Raw genomic sequence first — 16726 nt, 5'->3', positions numbered from 1 at the left:
ATGTGGAGGATGGACTTCGGATCCAAGTCATGAAATTCCAACCCATAGTAAAACATGAGCCCCCTCACGAAGAGGTCCTCGGGAAGCCTAGCCCTCGAAGAAAGTGAGACGCGAACACCACGCTCTCACCAGGCTTGGGAGTGGGAATAACCTGCCTTTGGGCAGGCAGCCTATGCGAAATTTCGCCGGTTAGATACCTAGCATCTCTTAGCTTTAGCACGTCTTCTTCCGTAACAGAGGAAGGCATCCACCGGCCTTGCAGGTCAGAGCCGGACATCATCGAAGGTCCGAAGCGCCTGAATCTGGAGCTTTGGGTGTTGGAACTCGAGGCAAGGGGCGGATTCGATTGAGATTGAAAGAAAGGAGTGGAGCCTTGGTCTCTTTATAAAGAGGTTGAATACCAAGAGCCTTCCCCGTGACCGTTCGGGACTCGCCTTCGATAGAGGAGACGTGCCAACTGGCACGACTGGGTTACCCGCGCACGTATTAATGAGAATCCCGGAATAAGGGGACACGATCTCTGCTTTGACAAGACGTGCCAAGGAAATCGCCTCGCTAAACGCGCTGAGGTGGGATAGTAAAATGATTCGAATAACGGCTTGGTCGTGGTGTGATGTCACACCACGGAATATGTCAGCAGATTGAATTTGTGTAAATATTATTCTCTCTACGGTGGTATGTGGAACTTATTTTTGCAGAGCTGGACACTATCCTTGTGTTCAAAATCTTCTATGAAGTATTCAGAGGAGGAACCCGCCTTGCAATGCCGAAGATAATATGCGCGTCGGACTCGTCGTCATTGAAGCCTGGTTCAGGGGCTACTAAGGGAGTCCTGGATTAGGGGGTGTCCAGATAACCGAACTATCACCTTTGGCTGGACTCCTGGACTATGAAGATACAAGATTGAAGACTTCGTCCAATGTCCGAATGGGACTTTCCTTGGCGTGGAAGGCAAGCTTGCCAAACGGATATCTAGATCTCCTACCATTGTAACCGACTCTGTGTAACCCTAACCCTCTTCGGTGCCTATATAAACCGGAGGTTTTAGTCTGTAGGACGAACAACAACCATACCATAGGCTAGCTTCTAGGGTTTAGCCTCTCTAATATCGTGGTAGATCTACTCTCGTACTACCCATATCATCAATATTAATCAAGCAGGAGTAGGGTTTTACCTCCATCGAGAGGGCCCGAACCTGGGTAAAAACATCGTGTCCCCTGTCTCCTGTTACCATCCGCCTAGATGCACAGTTCGAGACCCCATACCCGAGATCCGCCGGTTTGGACACCGACAGGTGGTCTTCACCTGCAAAGCTTGTGGTCGTGGCACAACGGTGGGCTCGGTGATGACATCCATCTGTCGTGCTGGTGGTCTTGGTCTTGTTGCACCGGACTAGAAACCTTTGGTAGATTCCTCGGGAACCTACGCCTATCCCTACCTCCTTAGCACCAAATAGGAATCTGCCTCCTCTACTCCTGCTGGCGCCCGCCTGCCTTGGTCGTCATGGCTTGCGTCATGGCAGCCTCAAGAAGCTGGTACTTGCATAGGAATCTTTGCTCCTCGGGTGGCAGCCTGGGGAGGCCTCCCCCCTCCATAGGTCCTCATGTCGTCCACCTCGCAAGGACAAGGGGCCTTCACGAGGGTCTTGTCTTGGAAGTTTTGGATATGGTTCGTACCAGGCCATGCAAGGTGACATGCCATGGGCCACATGCAGGCAAGTCTGGGTACCCTGGTTCCTAGAACACCGACACTCGCCACTTGTCAGCAGACGTCTGCTTGCTGCCAAGCTAGAGCAGTAGAGGGGGAGTGCCGGTCCGGAGCTTTACGATCGGACTCTTTTTGGCTTGGAGCTTGCCGGCAACTTGAGGCTTGATCTTTAGTACTTAGTTCTTCTCGATGACCTACCTCGAGGTCTTTGCTACTTCTTGAGCTTGTGTTGGTTTTTCCCTTGAAGAGGAAAGGGTGATGCAACAAAGTAGAGATAAGTATTTCCCTCAGTTCGAGAACCAAGGTATCAATCCAGTAGGAGGTACAAGCAAGTCCCCAATCTATGCACCTGCACAAACAATTGCACCCAAACCGATAAAGGGGTTGTCAATCCCTTCACGGTTAATCGCAATGGTGAGATCAGATAGAGATACATATAAAGATTAGTAGAATGTAAAACTAAACAAAACTAAATAAATGGCAGCAAGGTATTTTTGGGATTTTGGGTTTATAGATATGAAAATATATAATGGAAAAAAGACTTGGGGGCATAGGTTTCACTAGAGGCTTCTCTCTAGAAGGCAAATAATACGGTGGGTGAACAAATTAGTGTCGAGCAATTGATAGAAAAGCGCAAAGTTATGACAATATCCAAGGCAATGATTATGCATATAGGCATCATGTCCGTGTCAAGTAGACCGAAATGATTCTGCATCTACTACTATTACTCCACACATCGAACACTATCTAGCATGCGTCTATAGTATTAAGTTCATAAAGAATGGAGTAATGCCTTAAGTAAGATGACATGATGTAGAGGGATAAACTCAAGCAATATGATGAAAACCCCATCTTTTTATCCTTGATGGCAACAATACAATAGTGCCTCCCTACCCCTACTATGTCATTGGGTGAGGACACCGTAAGATTGAACCAAAAACTGAGCACCTCTCCCATTGCAATTAATACCAATCTAGTTGGCCGGACCAAACTAATAATTCGAAGAGAAATACAAAGATATCAAATCATGCATATAAGAATTCAGAGAAGATTCAAATAATATTCATATATATTCTGATCATAAATCCACAATTCATCGGATCTCGACAAACACACAACAAAAGAAGATTACATCAGATAAATCTCCAAGAACATCAAGGAGAACATGGTATTGAGAATCAAAGAGAGAGAAGAAGCCATCTAGCTACTAGCTATGGACCCATAGGTTTGAGGTAGACTACTCACGCTTCATCGGACAATAGGGTTGATGTAGATGCCCTCCATGATGGAATCCCCCTCCAGAAGATCGCCAGGAAAGGCCCCAAGATTGGATATCATGGGAACAGGAGGTTGCAACTGCGAAATAGTATTTTCATGGCTTGTTTTGAGAGTTCGGGAATATATCTAAATTTATAGGACGAAGAGGGAGGTCGGTGGACTCCCAGTGGGGCCACAAGCCAGGAGGCGAGCTGCTATGGCTTGTCGTCGGCTCGTTGGTCTCCAAGTATCATAGGTGTCTTCTGGTCCAAGAAAAATCATCGCAAATGTTTTATTCCGTTTGGACTCCGTTTGATATTCCTTTTCTGCGAAACTGAAAAACAAGGAAAAAACAGAAACTGGCACTAGGCTCTAGGTTAATAGTTTAGTCCCAAAAATAATATAAAATAGCATATTAATGCACATATAACATCCAAACAGATAATATAATAGCACGAAACAATAAAAATGACGTATCAAGCACCCCCAAGCTTAATTCATGCTCGTCCTCGAGTAGGTAAATGGTAAAAACAGAATTTTTTATGTGGAATGCTACCTAACATATTTATCCATGTAATTTTATTTATTGTGGCATGCATATTTAGATCCATAAGATTCAAAACAAAAGTTTAATATTGTCATAAAAAAATACTTCAAGCATACTAATTAAGCAATCATGTCTTCTCAAAATAACATGGACAAAGAAAGTTATCCCTACAAAATCAAATATTCTGGCTATGCTCCGTCTTCACCACACAAAGTATTAAATCATGAACAACTCCAATGACAAGCCAAGCTTTCATACTTTTGAGGTTCTGAAACTTTTTCAACTTTCACGCAATACATGAGCGTGAGCCATGGATATAGCACTCTAGGTGGAATAGAATATTGTGGTTGTGGAAAAGACAAAAAGAAGGAGATAGTCTCACATGAACTAGGCATATCAATGGGCTAAAGAGATGCCCATCAATAGATATCAATTTGAGTGAGTAAGGATTGCCCTGCAACAGATGCACTAGAGCTATAAGTGTATGAAAGCTCAAAAGAAACTAAGTAGGTGTGCATCCAACTCGCTTGCTCATGAAGACCTCGGGAAATTTGAGGAAGCCCATCATTGGAATACACAAGCCATGTCCATAATGAAAAATTCCCACTAGTATATGAAAGTGACAACATAGGAGACTCTCTATCATGAAGATCATGGTGCTACTTTGAAGCACAAGTGTGGAAAAAGGATAGTACCATTGCCCCTTCTCTCTTTTCTCTCATTATTTATTATATTTTGGGCTCTTTGGCCTCTCTTTTTTCTTTTTTTTCTTTTTTTCTTTTTTGATTTTTCATCCGGAGTCTCATCACGACTTGGAGGGGAATCATAGTTTCCATCATCCTTTCCTCACATGGTACAATTTTCTAATAATGATGACCATCACACTTTTATTTACTTACAACTCAGGAATTACAACTCGATACTTAGAACAAATATATGACTCTATATGAATGCCTCTGGCGGTGTACCGGTATCTGCAATGACACAAGAGTGACATGTATAAAAAATATGAATGGTGGCTTTGCCACAAATACAATGTCAACTACATGATCAAGCAAAGCAATTTCACAATGATGGAGCATGTCATAATAAACGGAACGGTGGAAGTTTCACGGCAATATATCTCGGAATGGCTATGGAAATGCCATAATAGGGAGGTATGGTGGCTTTTTTAAGGAAGGTATATGGTGGGTATAATGCACCGGCAAAAGTTACGCGGTACTAAAGAGGCTAGCAATGGTGGAAGGGTAAGAGTGCGTATAATCCATGGACTCAACATTAGTCATGAAGAACTCACATACTTATTGCAAAAGTCTAGAAGCTATCGAAACAAAGTATTAGACGCATGCTTCTAGGGGATAGATTGGTAGGAAAATCCCATCGCTCGTCTCCGACCGCCACTCATAAGGAAAACAATCAATAAATAAACCATGCATGCCCCAACTTCATCACATAACGGTTTACCATACGTGCATGCTACGGGAATGAGGAATCACAAACTTTAACACAAGTATTGCTACCAATCAATAATTACTCACTAGCATGTCTCTAGTATCACCATCTTTATATCTCAAAACAATCATAAGGAATCAAACTTCACATAGTATTCAATGCACTTAATATGAGTTTCTTTATTATATCCCTCTTGGATGCCCATCATTTGAGGACTAAATTCATAACCAAAGAAAATTACCATGTTGTTTAAAGACTCTCAAAATTATATAAGTGAAACAAGAGAGTTCAACAATTTCTATAAAATAAAAACACCACCGTACTCTAAAAAGATATAAGTGAAACACTAGAGCATATTGCCTAGCTCAAAAGATATAAGTGAAGCACATAGAGTATTCTAATAAATTCACGATTCATGTGTGTCCCTCTCAAAAGGTGTGTACAACAAGGATGATTGTGGAAAACAAAAAAGTAAAGACTCATATCATACAAGACACTCCAAGCAAAACACATATCATGTGGTGAATTAAAATATAGCCTCAAGTAAATTTACCGATGGATTAAAGACGAAAGAGGGGATGCCTTCCAGGGCATCCGCAAGCTTAGGCTCTTGGTTGTCCTTGAATATTACCTTGGGGTTCCTTGGGCATCCCCAATCTTAGGCTCTTGCCACACCTTATTCCATAGTCCATCAAATCTCTACCCAAAACTTGAAAACTTCACAGCACAAAACTCAACAGAAAACTCATGAGGTCCGCTAGTATAAGAAAATAAAATCACCACTTTTGGTACTATTGTGGACTCATTTTTCATTTATATTTGTGTAATATCTACTGCATTCCAACTTCTCCTTAGTTCATGCCCCCCGATACAACCCATGGAGTCATCAAAATAAGCAAACAACACATAGAAAACCGAATTTATCAAAAACAAAACAGTTTGTAGCAATCTGTAAACTTCGAATACTTCTGTAACTCCAAACATTCTGAACAAATAGGAAAATAGAGGAAATTTGTATATAAATATTGTGCAAGATGAATCAGTATTTTATCACGCCTCTGTGAATTATTAAAATTATTTTACTAGGCGCAAAAGTTTATGTTTTCAGCAAGATCAATTCAAGTATCACCGTAAGCCATCCCAAAGGTCTTACTTGGCACAAACACTAATTTAAACACCAAAGAAAAATTACTACAGAGGTAATAATGTGTATTTTCATAGAAATAGAAAATAAAAATATTAGGTTGTCTCCCAACAAGCGCTTTTCTTGAAAACCTTTTAGCTAAGCATTGAAAATTTTAATGATGCTCACACAAAAGATAGCAAATTGAAAAACGAAGAGAGCATGATGTAGCATGTGAAAAACAAGTTTAAGTCTAACATACTTCCGATGCACAGGAATTTTATAAGCAAACAAATTATCTAGACAAGCAAAAACTAGCTTACGCAAGTAAGAATAAAGAAACAATAACAATTTCAACATAACGAGAGGTAATTTAGTGACATGAAAATTTCTACAACCACATTTTCCTCTCTCATAATAATTACATGTGGGATCATATTCAAATTCAACAATATATATTTCGCATAACATATTCTCCACATGATCCACATGCATCCAAAGTTGACACTCTTCCAAGATAGTGGGGTTATCAAATAAAGACATGACCTCTCCAAGCCCACTTTTATCAAAAACTTCGTATGATTGATCATTCTCCAAAGTAGTGGGATCATTATTACCTAGAGTTGACACTCTTCCAAACCCACTTTCTATTACGGCAAACACTATTATCAATATTACATTCATCATGGGGCTTAAATAAATTTTCAAGATCATAAGAAAAATCACCCCAATCATGATCATTACAACAAGTAGTGGACCTAACAAAATTAGCATCCCCAAGCTTAGGGATTTGCATATTATTAGCACAATTGACATCAATAGAATTTATAATAACATCATTGCAATCATTCTTTTCATTCAAGGAGCTATCGTGAGTCACTTCATAAATTTCTTCTTTCAAAAGTTCATCACAATTTTCTGATTCACGAATTTCAAGCAAAACTTCATAAAGATAGTCTAGTGCACACAAATCACTAGCAATTGGTTCATCATAATTGGATCTCTTAAAAAGATTAGCAAGTGGATGATGATCCATAAACTCTTTGCTTCTTGTTTTTAATAAAATAAACAATTATGCCGAGCAAACGAGCAAACAAACCAAGTAAGACATAAGGGCAAACGGAAAGAAGGCAAGTATTTTTGTGTTTTTCTGAAATTGTTTTAAAAGTGGAGGAGACAAAAACGAGATGAAAATGGTGAATAATGTAATGTAAGATATGAGAGTTTATGATGGGTACTTGGTAGGCTTGATGTAGGCCTCCCTGGCAACGGCGCCAGAAAATCTTCCTGCTACTTCTTGAGCTTCCGTTGGTTTTTCCCTTGAAGAGGAAAGGGTGATGCAACAAAGTAGAGATAAGTATTTCCCTCAGTTAGAGACCTAAGGTATCAATCCAGTAGGAGGTAGAAGCAAGTCCCCAATCTATGCACCTGCACAAACAATCAAACACTTGCACCCAACGCGATAAAGGGGTTGCCAATCCCTTCATGGTCAACAGCAATGGTGAGATCAAACAGAGATAGCTATAAAAGATTGCTAGAACATAGAACTAATTAAAAGTAAATAAATTGCAGTAAGGTACTTTTGTGTTTTTTGTTTGTAGATCTAGAAATATATAATGGAAAATAGACCTGGGGGCCATAGGTTTCACTAGAGGCTTCTCTCTTGAAGGAAAATAATACGATGGGTGAACAAATTACTGTTGAGCAACTGATAGAAGAGCACAAAGTTAAGACGATATACAAGGCAATGATTATGAATATAGGCATCATATTCGTGTCAAGTAGACCGAAACGATTCAACATCTACTAGTATTACTCCACACATTGACCGCTATCCAGCATGCATCTAGAGTATTAAGTTCATAAAGAACGGAGTAACGCCTTAAGTAAGATGACATGATGTAGAGGGATAAACTCAAGCAATATGATGGAAACCCCATATTTTTATGCATGATGGCAACAATATAATACGTGCCTCACTACCCCTACTATGCCACTCGGTGAGACACTGCAAGATTGAACATAAAACTAAGCACCTCTCCCACTGCAAGAAATACCAATCTAGTTGGCCAAACCAAACCGATAATTCAAAGAGAAATACAAAGATATCAAATCATGCATATAAGAATTCAGAGAAGATTTAAATAATATTCATAGATAATCTGATCATAAATCCATAATTCATCGGATCTCGACAACCACACCACAAAAGAAGATTACATTGGATAGATCTCCAAGAACATCGAGGAGAACATGGTATTGAGAAACAAAGAGAGAGAAGAAGCCATCTAGCTACTAGCTATGGACCCGTAGGTCTGAGGTAAACTACTCACGCTTCATCGGAAGGGCAATAGGGTTGATGTAGATGCCCTCCATGATCGAATCCCCCTCCGTCAGATCGCCGGGAAAGGCCCAAGATGGGATCTCACGGGAACAGAAGGTTGTGACGGCAGAAAAGTATCTTTGTGGCTTGTTTTGTGGGTTTGGGTATACATCTAAATTTATAGGACGAATAGGGAGGTCGGTGGACTCCCGAGGGGGACACAAGCCCGGGGGAGGCCCCCTATGGCTTTTCATAGCCTCATGGGTCTTGTGACTTCATCTCCAAATCTTGTAGGTGTCTTCTGGTCCAAGAAAAATCATCGCGAAAGTTTTATTCCATTTAGACTCTGTTTGATATTCCTTTTCTGCGAAACTCAAAAACAAAGAAAAAACAGAAACTAGCACTGGGCTCTAGGTTAATAGGTTAGTCCCAAAAATAATATAAAATAGCATATTAATGCATATGAAACATCCCAAACTGATAATATAATATCATGGAACAATAAAAAATATTAGAGACGTTGGAGACGTATCAGGCTTCTTCATGGTTTTTATCTACCAAGTTTTGAGTACTTTGAATAAGCTTGTCTTCCGTCAAGCCATTCCTGATGAGGATGCTGCTACCGCCTGTGCATAGTCAGGGGTATTGAAGACCCATTTTCAATACACTGACAGAACTTGACAAACAAACACAAACAAAAAAGCACTCAAAAACAAGTGAAGTCAAGCAAACAAAAAGCTTACTAAATTCTTTCAGGTATGCGGCCTCATTTATTGAGGATAAGTGATAGTACACTTGAGGTTCTCAATCACGTCTTTCGCTTGCTATGTTCCAGGCATGGGCCACTTGTTGGCCTAATCCATCTGGGATTCACCTGGAGTAGGCAGGTTGACGTAATTTTCATGGTCGGTCCTCTCTGCGAGTTTGGGTTCATCAACCTGAGGTTCATTGGGAGTTAACCTGGCAGAATCCTAGCTCCAAGTGCTCTGCATAGATCTGGCGATGGATTCTGCACCTTGGATGTCGACGATTGCTCCTCGACTATAGTGATGGGCTTAGGCGGCAGTAAACTTCTTAAGGTTGGCGGTGGTAGTGGGTTTAGAGGCTTTGGGTAGACATGAGGTGTTGCAAACAAACTGGTTTTCTCCATGAGTGCTTTGACGACAACATCTCTTGCAGTCTTCAGCTAGTAGTAGGTCCTATGTAGCAACATTCCTTGAGCATGAAAATACTAGGTCAGCTGGACGATTGCTGGGTCTTCTTCCTTGGTGGTGCGGGGATATGTGAGATCTTGATTTGTGCTTGTTACATTTGGAAATTAGCAGTACTCCTGATATGTCTGCAATGTATCTATCATTTTTCATTGTTCCATGCTATTATATTATCAATCTTGGATATTCTATATACACTTTCAAGCATTGATATATCATTTTTTTTGGGACTAAACTACTAATTTAGTGCCCAGTGCCAGTTGCTATTTTTTTTTGCTTGTTTTTTGTTTGGCAGAATATTAGTACCAAACAAAGTCCAAATGCCAAAACAATTTGGAGATTTTTTCTGGACAAAAGAGACACTAGAAGCTTCAGGAGAAGACCAGATAATGGACTGTGGGCCCACAAGGCACCGGGGCATTCCCTGGTGTGCTGTGAGGCCCACGTGGCTCCATTTGACCCAACTCCGCCTCTGTAAATTATCTAAAATCGTGAAACCAACACAGGAGTCCACGAAATACCTTTTGCGTTGTTCGAGAACCATGAGATCCCACGTGGAGGCCTTTTCCGGCACTCTTCCTGAGGGGGATTCCATCATGAAGGGGGCTCTTCAGCATCCTTGCTGCCCTCCGATGATGCGTGATTAGTTTACCAAGGACCTATGGGTCCATAGTTAGTAGCTAGATGAGTTCTTCTCTCTATTTGATCTTCAATACAATGTTCTCCTCGGTGTTCTTGGAGATCTATTCGATGTAATGACTTTTTGCGGTGTGTTTGCTGATATCCGATGAATTGTGAGTTTATGATCAGATCTATCCATGAATATCATTTGAGTTTTCTCTGAACTCTTTTTATGCATGATTGTTATAGTCTCGTATCTCTTCTCCTGTTTATTGGTTTGGTTTGGCCAACTAGATTGATTTATCTTGCCATGGGAAGAAGTGCCTTGTAATGGGTTCGATCTTGCGGTGCTCAATCCCCGTGACAGAAAGGGACATGAAACACATGTGTCGTTGCTATTAAGGGTAAAAAGATGGCATTTATTTCATACGTGAGTTTTGTTGGTGCAATATTTGCCCTCCTGTTTTTTGGATATTGTTGACAGAAACATGCAGACTGATTTCTTTGTGCACACAGAGGGAAATAGTCCATGCAGAGCCGAAGAGAATGCTATCTCCAGTGTCAAGTTCGAGGAACTTCACCGAAGAATATCTATGTTGTAGAGAAGAATGACCTACATTTGTTGAATTCCTGTAGGCGAGAAGATTGATATGAAGGAGTTAGTCCCTCAAAAATTATTGCTGAGGTGAAGCAATTGGTTCAGAGTTTCTGTCCGAAGAAATTGACTGCAGCAAATGGAAGTCGAAGACAAAGTGAAGACGTAGCAATCATTTAGTTGTTCTTCTTTTGTATATTTGAGTCATAGGACCTCTGAACTATGAAGATGGGTATAGGTTATCGAAGCTTAGATCTGCTGTGATGCTTAGCCCAAACCTATGCGAGAGTGAGAGAAATCTCTTTGTGTTCCGAATGATTACCTCGCAGTAGTAGATGTTGTTCTTCATGCTACAGGAGAAATCTTTCCAAATGAGGAGTTCGCATTTACTTTTTCCGCAAGGAATGTTACAGTTGTGCTCAATTTCCGACCATCGGACTCATGTCGTTCGGCCATTGGCTGCTCCACATGTACAATTTTGTCATTCCCCATCAAGGAAGGCTGCGGCTATAAATAGCCAACCCGCTCCAACGTTTCCCGTTGGCTTCTCCTCTTAAGATTTCGACAAGATTGATTGAGAAACCCCTCTCCAAGTGATTTTAGTTTAAGATCCACTGATAGAAAAATCAAGAGCCCAAACTTATATAGTGGTTGAACATTGTGGTAGTTCTGAGTTAGAGTTATTGTACCTATTACTCTTGAGAGCTGCACATTCTCTAGACGGATATGTGTCGGCTCGAGTGTTGAAGAGTTGTTGTCTTCACCGAGCAAGATCTTCAGCAACCAAGAGTCATTGCGGTTCGCGAAGAGGGTCTGCCGAAGGTTTGGAGATCGCCGACAAGTATCTACCACAAGTGAAATCAACTGGAGTTTTATGAACTCCGAGTTGAAGGAGAATAGGGTGAAGAGAGTTTATCTTCTGTGTTAAATCACAACCATCCCAACCAGGCGTAGTCCTTTGGCAGAAGGGCGAACTGGTCTACCAAATCCATCTGTCGCCATCGAGCACCACTGGTTCATTCTACTTTACCACATTACCGTCAGATGTTTACATTCATGCTCTGTGACAATAGTTATCTGATCAATCATTGACTTGTTGCATATTTGTAATCTCTATCATTCGTATCAGTTAATATTCATGCTTATCTTGCTGCATTCTCTTCATTCAGTTCAGTTGTCCAATTATATACATTTCTTCTCATAGTTGATCTATCTTGAGTTTTCCCTCGTAGTTCATATCTAGTTGTCTCTCAAGCTTCTGTATCTGTTCGCATGTTGTATTACCATCGTCATTGTCAAACATGTACTATCCTATGCTCGATCTGTTATTGCTTCCTACCTTGATACATTTGTTCCTGGATAACATACCTATTCAAGTTCTTGTCTACCGAACTCTATTTTTGCTGATGTGTTTGGGATCAACTTTGAAAATTCGCAAGAATTTTTTTTGAATCTCCCTTTCAGCCCCTCTGGTCGATATACTCCCGGTCCTAACAATTATTATAAGAGCGGGTACTCCCTGTCTCCGTGTATTAAAGCTCTAACAACCATGGAGTCTTGAGTATGTCGTATGCAGGTAGATCCTCACACTCTGAAAGGTTTCCTATCTTCGATGGAAATGACTATCTCTACTTGACAGAAAGAATGAGAATCAGAATTCAAGCCACCAACATAGATTTGTGGCAGACTGTGGAAAACGGATACACCATTCAACAACCTGATGCTCCCAAGTCCTATGACAAAAGTATATTGCGATTGAATGCTCAAGCTAAAGATATTGTTTGAAGGAGTGTCTCAAAAGATATATTCTATTGGTTCTGTCAGTGTACAAAAGTAGGGGCTCTCCTTTTGACACCTTTACTTGTGCATGGGCAATCAGAGCCACCCGCCACGGCCACGCATAACAGTGGAGGAAAGGGAAGCCGGACATAAGCCAAAGGCACAAGGCAAACAAAGCAACGACAAGGACCAAGGCCACAAAGATCGGATGGACGAAGCAGGTTTCCCTGGCAAGGATCCTTGCCGGGGCAGCCTCAACGGCCCCGGCAAGACCCTTGCGGGGGCAGTTCACCCACACCAGCTGAGCGAGCCACCTTTGAGCCCACCAACGCTAGACAAACGCATTGGGACAGGGCTTGGGAGGCACCTCCGTGGTAGCATGCAGATCTTTGTGAAGACAAAGAATAGTCAAGATCAAATGAGGATAGGAAGGCAATAATCCTCGGCAGGGTTCTTACCGAGGAAGCCCACGAGACCCCCGGGAAGGTCCTTGCCAGGGATGACGGCGTGCCGCGGCATGACCCTTGCCAGTCCACCCGACAAGGCCCTCGCCAAGCACGCCAGTAGGGCCACTGCCAGGCCCACGCCAGCCAAGCCTCTGCCGCCGTTCGCATGCAGTTGCCGACCCAACCAGCTGGGCAGGCACGTGCGTGGCAACATGCAGCCCCTTCATGGTGGCTCCACCACCGCGCCACCTCAGCTGCCTGCCTGCCTACATGGCACCGCATGCATCGCTGGCTAGGGCGCGTGTCAAAGCAAGGAGGAGCGGCGACGGACGGGACGGGCCTCGCGCTTGTCCCCAATAAAGTGAAGGGACACCTAAGCCTCGCATTAAATGCACTTTGTCCTATAATACCAGCGATAAGCTCACAGCACTGTAGCACTTTCCACCTCCCGTGTGCCACTGTGGCAGCCCCTTTCTCCTATAAAAGGAGGCCCATGGCGCACTGGAGAAGGATTCGGCTCTTTCGAACCTGGCAGCACCCAGAGCTAGTTCAAGTGCTCAAGAACACCAAATACATCCACCAAAGCAGGATCGTAGGGTTTTACACATCTTTGCGGCCCGAACCTGGGTAAATCCCCTTTGTGCTGTCTACTAGTCCCGCTCTGCTCAGGATCCCCACGCCCCACAACCATAGTAGGGATTCCAATGATCCCATAGGTGTCGTTTCCCACCGACAGGTTCCAAAAGCTTGACACTGCAAAGCAACTCTGGGATGCCATAAAAAATGTTGATGAAGGATTCATCACCAGAACGGATCCTCACACTCAAATGATTTGTGCCATGTTTGCTGGTTCGAGAAGTATTCGTAAATAAAGTGCTATGGAACTCACTGATCAGTTGACGAGTATTGTCGAAAGACTTCATCAACAAGGAGTAACAGATATCATTGATGGAGATGTAGTCAACAAGCTACTGAGTGCTCTTGATGCAACCTTCGATCCCATCGTAGCTGAAATCAAGCAAAGACCTGACTGTGAACAACTTCACTACATCGAGGTCATGGTGTTGTTGTCCATTCATGAAGAAAAGATGGAACTAGAAAATGGAGATCAAGAATCTTCTTCGAAAAGTCAAGGGGAAATTCTTTCACACTATGGCAGCTCACGAGAAGAAGATATCGAGAATCAACACACTATCACAAGGGAACCTAAAATGCTCACTGAAAGGCTAAGTGAGGATCTTCAGGAAAGTTACCTCCAAAATCTATGCATCACAAATGATGACAAATTTGAATTGCCAGAATCTTCAGGAAAGTTACCTCCAAAAGAAATGAAATGCTTCAAGTGCAAACAATTCGGTCACCTCATAGCAGACTGTCCATGCTAGGAAGGAAAACCGAACCAATGGAAATATCTTCACCGCAATGGATTCACTTGAATGGGTCGTCATACTAAGCTCTCGAAGAAAAATGAACTGTCTTCATCTTCTTTGGCGAGACCTGTCACTGATGTACAAGCCAAAGCAGCCATTAAATCAAATATGAAGACGATCTCGCATTAAACAAAGTATGTGCTGAAATGAAGATGGAATCTTAAGATGAGACATCCGAATCAGAATTAGATGATGGAGAGCTTGACAGAGGGATAGGAAGGAGCAATGCCTTCCTTGCTTATGACTCGTCTGGGAAATCACTCAAATCAGATACTGATGATGATGCTTCAAGTGATGATGAACAAATTGCATTATGTCTCATGGCAGAAAGCTCTAAGGATCAGGTATCAGCAAAACACCAAAAATCCATGAATGGATATCTCTTGAATACTTTGCCTATGCTAAACTTGTTAAGATTGCAAAATCTCAACAAGATGAGCTTGAAATGCTTGAGAAGAATCTTAGCAAAACCGAAGGATTACTAGTCGAAGAGATGGAGATGAATCAAAAGTTGATCGAAGAGGCTTTTTCTTCAACTATTGATGATTTTTTCCAACAGATATGATTCTCTTACAGTTGACTTCGAGAATTTATTAGGTGAAATCCTTAATAGGAATCAAGAACTCGAGTCACTTAAAGAATCTCATAACCCGCTTGCAAAATTTTGTGCCTCCTTGCTTAAAATGCCTAGAATGTAGCAATGTTGGTTCACATGCTGAACCTCTAATGCTATCATCGAGAATATTGCAACAACTATGTATGATAATTCTAACCCCTCTTCTGAGGTATTTTTTGCTGTCACTGATGAAAATTGTAGGTTAAAGAACTTGCTTGAGACAGGAATATTAAAGAGCCTAAAAGGGCATCAAACTCTCTGTGATGTGCTCAAGAAGTCTATACTGCACAACAACCCTCAAAAGGAAGGTCTGCGTTTCAAAAAAAACTCAATGTCGGTGGAACCTACTAGACTCCCGATCAATATCCTTGAGCGAGTTGGGTTCTTGCTAAAAGTAAAACTCTCAAACCTGAACCTTTGTTAGGATATGATACTCCCACTACTGTTGTTTCTGACAAGTCTGATGACTCAAACTTCAAATTTTTAAAACAACAGAACGGTAAGGTTTTTGCTCAATATGTTGGGACTAACTGATGGTCTGGTTCATGCTAGAAGCAAATCTGGGTCAAGAAGTGCACCATGGAAAATTTATCTGTCACTGCTAACTTGAACATGCAGAGTGATTCTCTTCGACGAAATGATAATCATTCACAGATTGGCACTAAAACTTCCTCGAATGGGTATCAGTTAAACCACCGACAGAAGGATTACATGCGTACCTCATCAAATCATTATGCTCATATCTCTAGAAACAATATCAATGCTTACTCATATGATTACTCTCGTAGTACACAGGTGAACTACAGAAATCATCGAAGGAATGTCGCTCTCAGACAAGACAAGTGAAATTCCCACCGCCCACGCAAGTGTGGGTTGCGAAAAAGAACTAGCCCTTCTTGCAGGTTTTCTCTCACTGATTCCACTCGCTTACTCTTAGCCCTGAGAAAATTTTTTTGGTGCTCGTGTTTACTTTTCTCCATCGTGTGTTTGTTTTCGCTTCACCGTGTTTCTGTTTCGTCCGATGAACCACTGATGACCCACAAGTGTAGTTGATCAATCATAGTACTTTCAATAAGTAAGAGTGTTGAACCCAACGAGGAGCAGAAGGAAATGACAAGTGGTTTTCAGCAAGGTAATTTCTGCAAGCACTAAAATTGTTGGCAACAGGTAGTTTGATAGCAAGATAATTTGTAACGGAAAAGTAATGGTAAAGGTAAATAAAGTGCAACAAGGTAGCCCAATCCTTTTTGTAGCAAAGGACAGGCCAAAACGGTCTCTTATAATAAGCAAAGCGTTCTTGAGGGCACACGTGAATTTCATCTAGTCACTTTCATCATGTTGGTTTGATTCGCGTTCGCTACTTTGATAATTTGATATTTGGGTGGACCCGTGCTTGGGTGTTGTTCTTACTTGAACAAACCTCCCACTTATAATTAACCACCTCGCAAGCATCCGCAACTATGAGAAAAGTATTAAGGTAAAATCTAACCATAGCATTAAGCATTTGGATGCAAATCGGTCCCTTACGAAGTAGCGCATAAACTAGGATTTAAGCTTCTATCACTCTAGCAACCCATCATCTAATTACTACTCGACAATGCATTCCCTTAGGCCCAAAG

This window comes from Triticum dicoccoides, chromosome 4B (genome assembly GCF_002162155.2).
Source record: "Triticum dicoccoides isolate Atlit2015 ecotype Zavitan chromosome 4B, WEW_v2.0, whole genome shotgun sequence".
Taxonomy (NCBI): domain Eukaryota; kingdom Viridiplantae; phylum Streptophyta; class Magnoliopsida; order Poales; family Poaceae; genus Triticum; species Triticum dicoccoides.
This window is presented reverse-complemented; position numbering follows the sequence as displayed.